Here is an 11585-nt window from a genome sequence, read left to right as displayed (position 1 = left end):
TCCTTTAAACAAATTTTCCTTGCATAGAATGAGAAAACCACTCTGAATTTTTTTTCTGAAATTATATAAATTTCTTGAAGGAAGGGGAGATATGTCACAATGTGACTGGGATTTCTTTTTTAGACAGAGAATGTAATGGACAGGTGTTAGATAAATAGATGTTGTTGGTAGCAATTTACTAGGTCAACTAACTTGGGTCTCTAGTAGAGCAGGTGTCTGTCTTTGTCTGTGTGTGGGGAAAGGATGAGGAGAATGTTAATAGGAAAGTTTTGTATAGAGGATTCAGTAAAAGGGATTTGGATGGACAGTTTTGGCATGAGTGGAATACAAAGAATGTTAAAGAGGTTACTATTGAGAGAGCCAACGTGGATTAGAGATTTAGGGTAGTTTAATCAGATTGCACATGAGATCTCGAGAGGAGCAGACCTTTCAGAATTTGGTCTGATTTTGGGAGTAAATGAGGGGTATTGGCCACGAAGGTAAATGTTACAGCCACAGGCTATAAGCATGCTGTTGCTGGCATAGACTTTCCCTATACTATGGGACCAGGCAAGAACCAGGCAGCACAGGCCGACGTGGTAGAAGCCTCATCAGCCCTCGCCTCATCTTGAATCATCATTTGAACATCTGAACTGTAAGTTACAGAAATAAATGTATTACCTTATTTGTAATTATCTGGAAGGAAGGTTAATTTCATACATTTCATACATTTCATAAAGAGAAAGATATTTTCCATGTACTACGAGATAATGGATTTCTGTGTTTTATCTTGTTTGTTGAATAAGGAAGACTTAACCTTGATTATTTTGTTTGCTTAGAATATATGAGGTTTAAGAAATTGTATTGCACTAAAAAAAGTTATACATGTATAACTATATGTAAAGACATAGGTGTTATTCTATAATTTCTAGGTGAAAGATACCGTACATGGTCATTTATAAATGTCGCCTATTTTAGTGGTTTATGTCAGTGAAGCTAAGCTCTAGAGATTGTAAATGATTGTTGTAAATTGTTAGGATTTACATCGCTATAGCTATCGTGTTTATTTTTGTAGATGGTTGGCTATTTGGTTTCCATTTAATTCTTTTAGGGACAAGCTGGGTTCGTAGCCATAACCCTAGGCACCATCAGTGAATGGACATGTGTTCGTAGTCGACACGCTCAGGCAACCTACTCGCGTCAAGTCGTTGAGTCAACGCCCAGTGCTGTCGTACACCGGTCAGGCTTAGCAGGTCATGCATCATATCGCACCGGGTTACTACATACACCAGAGTATTTCGTTCCGCCTATTCAGAAACAGGAAGAGGTGGTATTTACGAACTCTAAATCGGGACTCTCTAACCCACAACAGTATACTTTTTATATAAAGACCGGGCTAGAGACGGTGGGTGATTAACTGTATGTTATACCTCGAAGGATGACCTGGTCATCAGGTAATCTATTTTCCTTTGGAAATATGGAGAATTATATTGTGATATAATTGAGTACCGATAAGACGACATAAACAGTGATAGGATATACTCCTATCTAAGTTCACAGTGATTCTGAAACATTTTATTTTTGTCAACTATTTGCATGTTTAATTATATTGAGCCGATGGCTCTTAAATAAACTGTTTGTACCCTATATTCTTACTCTTGAAATTGCTTGATTTTCTTGTGATACATACTCATTTCATCAGAACCTAATTTATCGTCAGACCATAATAATTTTCAGTATTTAAATCTGACAGTCCTAGACCGGGAGCCAGTGGGGGTCAACCTATAGCTGGGAAGGAAACCAATTTTAATGTGCACAGATGTAAAGATCGCATCCACATGAAAAAATTGACCGTCTGGCATGTTCTAATGTTATGTAAAGGTATTACAAATCTACACCCCCTCAGTAATAATATGTAATATCACTCAGTATGCCCCAATACAGATAAGACCCAGCCTGCGAAATACCAGACCTCCTTCCAAGACATTTGTTTAATAACTTATTCCAGCTAAATAAACCACGAATTGTATACATCTTTAAAGTGCCCCTAAACCACCAAAACAAAAGACTTCCTGTCTTCCTCCCAATAACCAAAGCCCCCCTTGTTTGGTAAGACCCTTTCCCAGAACAGTGTTAGCTAGAATTGACTTGTCTTTATCCCTTTGACACAATGTAACCTACCCTGATATTCCTTGTGTCCTCCTGTATAATTAGGAGATGTTCTGGCTTTCTGGGAGGAGAAGAGTTCAGACCATATACTTTGTCTGCTCTATATCTTGTAAATATACTTGTGAATCTGGACTATGCGACTCATCGTTTTAGAGTTATAATAAATTATACTCTTGCATATTACACTTCAAAGAAAGTCTCAGCATCTCTTTATTTCATGTACCTCTCAATATTCCAATAACTTTACGACACCGATCCCAAACACGACATGGTGGAGGACCCGGTTTTAATTGGAAAGAATTGAAATTAGAACTTTTCTTCAATAAAGTACGAGATCGAGGAGAACCAGCGACTGAACATTTACACACAAATTGCCTTGGAGTTTTTAAACCTACATCTCTTGGAAAACGACATCAAATACAGAAAAATTAAAGACTCGACCAACGACAACGATCAACATCAGACAGTAAATGACGATGACGACTTCAACCAGATCGCTACTAGTATGACGGAGCCCTCATGAAGCTCAACCAAGAAACAGTACTGATGATGACATCGACGACGAACTGGATCTTGCCGACGACACAACCGATGACTACTCCCATGCACCAATAGCTGCAGCACCACGTTAGACAGACCAGGAACGACATCGATGAACAAGGACAACGCCAAGGACTATGATGAAGGCAACGACGCCCCACTGTGACTTCACAACACCCAGAAATTTTGATCAATAACTTTAACTTTGGAAACTGAACTTTCAACTTATCCTGTTTTTTTTTCTTCTTCTTCTTCTTCATACTTAATGCATGCTCCGCTGTTTTTAAATGTTAACACACCAGACAGATTACTATAGTTGGGTAAGTGAAACACTTTTTTATTGTTCCAGACTATGAGTGAGAGTGAGAGATTGAAATAATAGTAATTTGATTTAATGCTCCATTAATTTGTGCTTTTGCTATACAATTTAACGATTGTTATGAAATTGTGCTATTATTACTTCTATCTTTGAGAATATAGCTTCATAGATAGTATTAGTATTGAAATTGTTTTGCTACACCTAACTTAATCGTAATTATACAAACTGATCATGCCTTTAACTGACGATCAAACTACCACGACATCGACTCCACCCAATAATGGCACAACCATGCCACGACATACAACCCTCCGATCGACTGACTTTCTCCCGTCCCGGTTTACCGGTGACCGACTAAATAGGGATGACTCGACCGCACACTTTTTAACATTTGATGACTACCTCGACGCACACGACGTCGACTCTACTGACCCAGACCAATTCCCGACAATACTTAGGACATTCCGACGAACTTTACAAGGACAGGCCCGACTTTGGATCGACGGTCTGACTTTTTCTACTTATACCGACCTAAAGGACGCTTTTGTGAGGAGATTTAGCCCTGCTAAATCCTCGTACAGCCACGTCCGTGACTTTAACACGATGACGATGACCGACGGGGAAAGTGCAGAAGCATACCTCCAACGACTCAGACTTACAGCCACATACATTGACTACGGGGAAACCCAAATAAAACATCGACTACTTGACTCTATACCAGACGACTGCCGAGCTGCGATTTTAATGTCTGCTTCAGCCCCTGACCTTTCTGCGGACGAGATAGCAGCCAAAGCGCAGCTATTTCTTGATTTGCGCCAAGACACTACCCGACAGACAAAAGAATTGACCTTTTCTACCCAAACTGACATTGATGACCTTAGGCAACAACTTAATGCCCTAAAAACGTCCAACGCAACGGACAATGAAAATGACCGTGGACGAACTCCACATCGACGACCATCCACACCTACACGCACAAGCCGTAGCGCGAGTGCCGATCTAACCCACCGCGACCACTACCAACAAAACCGACAGGACCGGAGTCATGATCGAAATCGTGACTTAAATTCAGACCGACGCGGTAAGAACCCATACCGCCGTGAACAGACATATAACCAACGGCCACGACCACGAATGGTATGCAACTACTGCTTTCCAGGGCACGTTTGGCGGGATTGTCGACGACGTCTTAGAGACGAAGAGCGTCAACCTTCGACACCCTACAATAACTACCGACAACCAAATCAACACCAACGCCAACAACAACAGCATCAACGTCAACAGTACAACTACAGACAACATCAACAACAAACATCATATGGCCCACGACCACAGGATTTTTAAAAGGGGAAGAAATTAACAGTGCTCGTTGCCCTTCTTCCCCACCTAAAAATCAAAACAGACCTAATGTAAACTTGACTTCGACTTATTTAGGGACTGATGACGTAGACTTGCAATTAACTGAAAGAAATTTTGTGAAAGGACGCCTCCCAAGTGGCAAGAACATTTTCATTTTATTCGATAGTGGTGCAACAAGAACCATTGTCTCTGCGAATTATGTTAAGTCGTCCTCATACCTTTCTAGCCTCCCTCAACAGAAGTTAGACCCGTTAGATTTAGGATAGGGAACGGTCAATTTCTATTTGCATATTCCATGATCAAAAGGCATGTTGTGATACAGAGTCATAAATTTGAAATTTTTGCTCTGATAGTTGAAAATCTGGTGGGAATTGATATGCTTTTAGGTAGCAATACACTTTCTGATTTGAATGGTGCCCTCCACTTTAGGGATAATACATTTAGGATTAAGTCAACGAAGATTTCATTTGCCCCCTCTAATAAAGTGATTATTGACCCAGGTACTTCCAGGTTTGTGACCATACACGGCAAGACCCCACCCCACCTACGCAACGCTGATGTTGTATTGACTGCGAATAATTACTTAGCCCGACACTGCCCATCTACCATGATAGTTAAATTGATTAAAGGGAGGACCCAACTACTAGTGACCAACTCTACGGACAAGCCAGTCCATTTGACAAAAGGAAGACCTATTGCCTTTCTGGACACTAGTAATCTCATAAATGTGGCACATGACTTACCAATAAGCGACATTCACATGACATTGAACTCTACAAATAATTTGAATGTATCTCAAACTCAAGTAGACAGCCCCCATGTCAACAAAACTAGACTTGATAACTTAGGGAAATACCCCCACCTTGACCCCACCCAACTAACAATCGGACGTTTTCTGAACGTTCTAAAAAGGTTCCAAATTGGTTTCCTAAACGTTTTGTGAAAACGTTCTAAAGACGTCTATTTGTGGTAGGTTTTGGACGTCTTTTGGAACGTTCCAACTGGACGTTTTTTGAACGTTTTCTAAACGTTTTTAGAACTAATAAAAAACCTTTTATAGATTTGCTTTTAAGTGCAAGGACCTGCAGAAAACCTGTCGGACGTTTGGGACGTTTTTAAAACGTTTTAAGAACCTTAAAAACGTCCGGAAAACCTTTTAAGAACGTCTAGAACGTTTCCAGGACGTTTAAAGAACGTCTAGAACGTCCAAGAGAACCTTTTAAGAACGTGTAGAATGTACTGGAAACGTTTTGAAAACGTTCAGAAAACCTTTTACGAACGTCTAGAACGTCCTGGAAACGTTTTGAGAACGTTCAGAAAACCTTTTAAGAACGTCTAGAATGTCCTGGAAACGTTTTAAGAACGTTCAGAAAAACTTTTGAGAACGTCCAATATACAGTGAATTTTTAATAAACGCTAGGTCACACATGTATTTGATTGATTTTATGAATTTATTATCGAACATATTTACAAAATATGTACAAAGGCTTGGCAATACAGTACATCATGTATATTTCAAAAAGAGTATTGGAATTTACCGAAGTGCCCCCGAAAGAACATACAATTCTAATATTCAGAATAAATTGTTATTTGATCAATATCGATTCACAAACGGCTGAAATATCCATAAATATATTTTTATTCAAAATATTAAAAATGCTTGAAGACTACTTTGAAGAAAACAAATCTGAATAGTTCTTTAAAAAGCAATTGATATAGACATTATTTAATTATTATTTTAACAAACATTAAATGCAGAAACTGAAAGTAACGAGTCATTTTGAATAATAACAGGGGTTTTACTTGGCCGTTTGTAATTATTACTTTGCACCGTGATGGTGCAGGTTTTGGTTTTAAAGTTAAGTTTGACCAATACTAAACTATCCCTTTAAAACTATAGATACATAACACATGAACAATCTACAAATAAAACATAAGAAAATGATAGATGAGTTGAAGATATGCCTCATTAACTGGCAAATATGAATACTCATATAATTCACGGGTCTATGTCTCTATGAATATACAAGGCAAGATAAAATGAATACTTTGAATAGTGTCAATAAGTTGGCAGCACACATATAGCAACTTTGGTAACACACTTTATACAAGCAATTTGAGTTATTTACAGAACCTGGCAATTCATGCCAAAAAGATGCCCCAGCAAATGATTAAGAAATCTTTCTATAATAAGTCTTGATCTTTGGTAAAACCAAATAGTGGATTGAATTTTTTGAGTACTATATCAAATTCAATGTGAATAACCGATTTAGCTATGTGCCTCCACCCAGGATTAGCTTCATCATCCGGTGCAAATTATAACTATTCAAAAGAGTACATGTATTTACTTTCTCATCAACTTCTTCAAGTGATAAAAATGTGACTATTTTAAGAAGTTACATTTCAAGTGAAAGTACGGCAAAAAAAAACAAGGAAACTACACTCGTTTCAGCTCTACAAATTGGCAACACTGATGACACCAACTGTGAGTAGCTATCCATCAACTTTGTACTCAAAATTTCATATTTTCTAAATTTTCCTTAAAGTTACACATTTCCACAGCTTTTAATCAGAGTATGTTCAGATTACTAATGACGAGTAGCTTTCTACACAACATGCTTTGACTATGGGGGTTAGAAAATGTGAAATTTTGTGTACAAAGTGAATTTAGAGCTACTCAAGATGTCATCAGCATTGTCAATTTGAATAGCTGAGAGTAATTTACTAGAAAATGTAAAAAAAAAAAAAAGAGTAGTTTCCTTACCGAGTTTGCCCATTTCTTATTTTTAATTTTGTTCAAATTTGTCTCCTTTGATTGCTCAGTGAAATTTCTAGGGTAGATTTCCCCTTTAAATCCGAGTAAAAAATTGTCCTTTTGATGGACCAAAGATTTAGTGGGCAGGTCAAGATTTCCCAGAAGCCTTGCATTGGACCTTGCATCTTACTTCAAATATAAAATCAACACAAAACACATAAACAATCTACAACTAGATTTGTAATACTTGTTTGGAACAAGTATAGGTGGGCTGGTCGAACCAAAATTTAAGACAAAATGAAGGGTACATTTGAGATAGCTTATTGTCTCAGCTATAACATACTCGAAGTTCAGCGTAAACGAAGCTAAACGACAGAGATATTGCTCGCGAAAGAATCCAGTTTTGAGAAAAACTCATGTCCCATAGAGAATACACTCAAAATGTGAAAAATTGACATGTCTTTTTTAATCGCGAAAATACGCCCTGATGCCTTTGTCAAAATGAAAATTAGGGCCAATTTTATTTGTAGAGAATTGTCTCAGCTAAAACATATCAAAATTTTGAAGACAATCGATCAATATTTACAGAGAAACAATCAATTTTCCGTAAATATGCTGACGTCATAATATGCAAATTGAAATTTTGAGTTTGGAGGCCATTATGATGACGTCATGAGTTAATTGAGGGTCAAATGAGACATGAAATCATATCTCTAATTCATACTGTATCAAAATATGACCCAAAAATTGGGGCCACCTTGCATCCTAAAGGGCTACAATGGATCTTGTATAGGCATGTTTTTGCCCATATATGCTATGTATTACAAGAGCTCGCGCGCACGGAAATTTATGTTAAACGGTCGATCATTCCATTATTAATAGTCATAAAGAGACAAGCATGGTATCAATTTGTTTGTAAAAATATGTGGAATATTATGAAAGAAAAAAAATGGCGATTCTATGTTGTGTAATAGTTTTACGCGCGAAAACGCGCGCACCGCGCGCATGCGCGTGTGTGTGGGCGATTTTTTATAAAATGCTTAGAATGGCCTAAAACGTATGTAAAATGATTTTGAGATGATTTTGAGAATTCAAAAATTTTGCGCGCGCATTAACGCGCGGACGTACGCGCACGCGCGCGTTTTTGACCTGAAGTTGACCGGACGGATATTGACCTCGATCATGATAAATATGAATGAGAAATAGCTTTTGGTTATGAAGATATGATCATGAGTTGATTTTTACAAAATGGCGCCTAGATGACGTCATCAGTGAAGGTCAATGTTGAAAACGTTATTGTGCTTTGTACATATGCCTATACATATGTGTGTCAAATTTCAAGGCATTTCATTGAGCCATTTTCAAGTTATCTTGCTAACAAAAAAGTGGTTAGAAATAAGAAAAATATTTAATAAACTAGACATATAATACTTGTTTGGAACAAGTATAGGTGGGCTGGTCAACTAAAATTTGAAAACAAAATAGAGCAAAAATAAGCGAGAAACTGCTTAAAAATTCTTAATAAACAATATCATGTAGATTCATTACGTGAACGAAATTCACCTTCTATAGTCATAACACGCAAATTGTGAAATTTCTGACATGAGGCCTTTAATCTAAATTTTCACTCTGATGACGTCATCAAAATGAAAAATGGTTATCATTAAACTTGTAGAAAATTATCTTAGCTACATCATATCGAAATTTTGAAGAAAATCGATCAATATATACAGAGATACAATCAATTTTCCATAAATATGCTGACGTCATAATATGCAAATTCCTATTTTTAGTTCGAAGGCCATTATGATGATGTCAAAATATTTTTAATAGGCAAATGAGACATTAAATCATATTTCCGACTCATTCTCTATCAAAATATGAAAAAATATTGGGGGTCCAGTTCCATCCCAAAGAGCTATAATGGAATTTGTATAGGCATGTTTTTGCCCATATATGCTATGTATTACAAGAGCTCGCGCGCATGGACATTTATCTTGAATGGACGCTCATCTTGTTATTAATGGTCATAAAGAGATAAACATGGTATCAAATTGTTCGAAAAAATATGAGAAATATCATGACAAAAAAATGGCGATTCTATGTGGTGTAATGGTGTTACGCGCGAAAACGCGCGCGCATGCGCGTGTGCGCGATTTTTTATAAAATGCTTAAAATGACTTGAAACGTATGCAAAATAAATTTGAGACGATTTTGAGCATTTTTAAAATTTGCGCGCGCACTGACGCGCGGACGTACGCGCACGCGCGCGTTTTTTGACCTGAAATTGACCGGACTGATATTGACCTTAATCATGATAAATATGATTGAAAAATCACTTTTGGTTATGAAGATATGATCAAGAGTTTATTTTCAGAAAATTTCACAAAATGGCGCCTAGATGACGTCATCAGTCAAGGTCAAGGTTGAAAACCTTACTGTGTTTTGTCAATATGCCTATACATATGTGTGCCAAATTTCAAAGCATTTGATTGAATAATTTCAAAGATATCTTGCTAACAAAAAGTGGGTCGAAATAAGAAAAATAAACTAGATTTGTAATACTTGTTTGGAACAAGTATAGGTGGGCTGGTCCAACTAAAACTTAAGACAAAATAAATGGCACATTTGAGATAGCTAATTGTCTCAGCTACAACATACTCGAAGTTCAGCGTAAACAAAGCTAAAACGACGGAGATATTGCTCGCAAAAGACGGAAATGTAGAATCCAGTTCTGAGAAAAACTCATGTCCCATAGAGAATACACGCAAAATGTGAAAAATTGACATTCCTCCTTTAATCGCAAAATTACGCCATGATGCTTTTGTCAAAATTAAAAATTGTGAACAATGCATTTGTAGAACATTGTCTCAGCTAAAACATATACAATTTTGGAAGAAAATTGATCAATATTAAGAGAGATACTATCAATTTTCCAAAAATATGATGACAACATAATATGCAAATTGAAATTTTGAGTTCGGAGGCCATTATGATGACGTCATGAGTTAATTGAGGGTAAAATAAGACATGAAATCATATCTCCAATTTATATTCTATCACAATATGAAAAAAGAATTAGGGTGACCTTGCATCCTAAATAGCTACAATGGATTTTGTGTAGGCATGTTTTTGTCCGTATATTCTATGTAATACAAGAGCTCGCACGCACAGAAATTTATGTTAAACGGTCGATCATTCCGTTATTAATAGTCATAAAGAGACAAACATGGTATTAAATTGTTTGTAAAAATATGTGGAATATTATGAAAGAAAAAAATGGCGATTCTATGTTGTTTAATAGTTTTACGCGCGAAAACGCGCGCGCATGCGCGTGTGCGCGATTTTTTAAAATGCTTAGAATGGCCTAAAACGTATGCAAAATGATTTTGAGACGATTTTGAGCATTTTAATATTTTGCGCGCGCATTGACGCGTGGAGGTACGCGCACGCGCGCGTTTTTTGACCTGCAATTGACCGGACGGATATTGACCTCGATCATTATAAATATGAATGAGAAATACCTTTTTGTTATGAAGATATGATCATGAGTTGATTTTCGTAAAATTTTACAAAATGGCGCCTAGATGACGTCATCAGTGAAGGACAATGTTGAAAACGTTATTGTGCTTTGTACATATGCCTTTACATATGTGTGCCAAATGTCAAGGCATTTGATTGAGCCATTTTCAAGTTATCTTGCTAACAAAAAAGTGGTTAGAAATAAGAAAAATATTTAACTAGATTTGTAATACTTGTTTGGAACAAGTATAGGTGGGCTGGTCGAACTAAAATTTGAGACAAAATAAAGGGTACATTTGAGATAGCTTAATGTCTCAGCTACAACATACTTGAAGTTCAGCGTAAACAAAGCTAAACGACAGAGATATTGCTCGCGAAAGAATCCAGTTTTGAGAAAAACTCATGTCCCATAGAGAATACACGCAAAATGTGAAAAATTGACATGCCTTTTTTAATCGCGAAAATACGCCCTGATGCCTTTGTCAAAATGAAAATTTGGGCCAACTTTATTTGTAGAAAATTGTCTCAGCTAAAACATATCAACATTTTGAAGACAATCGATCAATATTTACAGAGAAACAATCAATTTTCCGTAAATATGCTGACGTCATAATATGCAAATTGAAATTTTGAGTTTGGAGGCCATTATGATGACGTAATGAGTTCATTGAGGGTCAAATGAGACATGAAATCATATCTCCAATTCATACTGTATCAAAATATGACCCAAAAATTGGGGTCACCTTGCATCCTAAAGGGCTACAATGGATCTTGTATAGGCATGTTTTTGCCCATATATGCTATGTATTACATAAGCTCGCGCGCACGGAAATTTATGTTAAACGGTCGATCATTCCATTATTAATAGTCATAAAGAGACAAGCATGGTATCAATTTGTTTGTAAAAATATGTGGAATATTATGAAAGAAAAAAAATGGCGA

The 11585-nt window shown here is 36.8% G+C and overlaps 1 long non-coding RNA gene across 1 annotated transcript; it reads left to right on the top strand.

The window, feature by feature from the left end:
- The first annotated feature begins 476 nt into the window (after window positions 1-476).
- On the top strand, window positions 477-1628 carry LOC115920051. The gene is made up of 2 exons (XR_004062144.1): window positions 477-634; window positions 1091-1628. It is a non-coding gene; the product is annotated as an uncharacterized LOC115920051 (long non-coding RNA).
- The last annotated feature ends 9957 nt before the right edge of the window (window positions 1629-11585 follow it).

Source organism: Strongylocentrotus purpuratus, unplaced genomic scaffold, assembly GCF_000002235.5.
Source record: "Strongylocentrotus purpuratus isolate Spur 01 unplaced genomic scaffold, Spur_5.0 spur5_scaffold_7, whole genome shotgun sequence".
Taxonomy (NCBI): domain Eukaryota; kingdom Metazoa; phylum Echinodermata; class Echinoidea; order Camarodonta; family Strongylocentrotidae; genus Strongylocentrotus; species Strongylocentrotus purpuratus.
The sequence above is the reverse complement of the archived record's forward strand: the minus strand, read 5'-3'. Positions and strand labels throughout refer to the sequence as shown.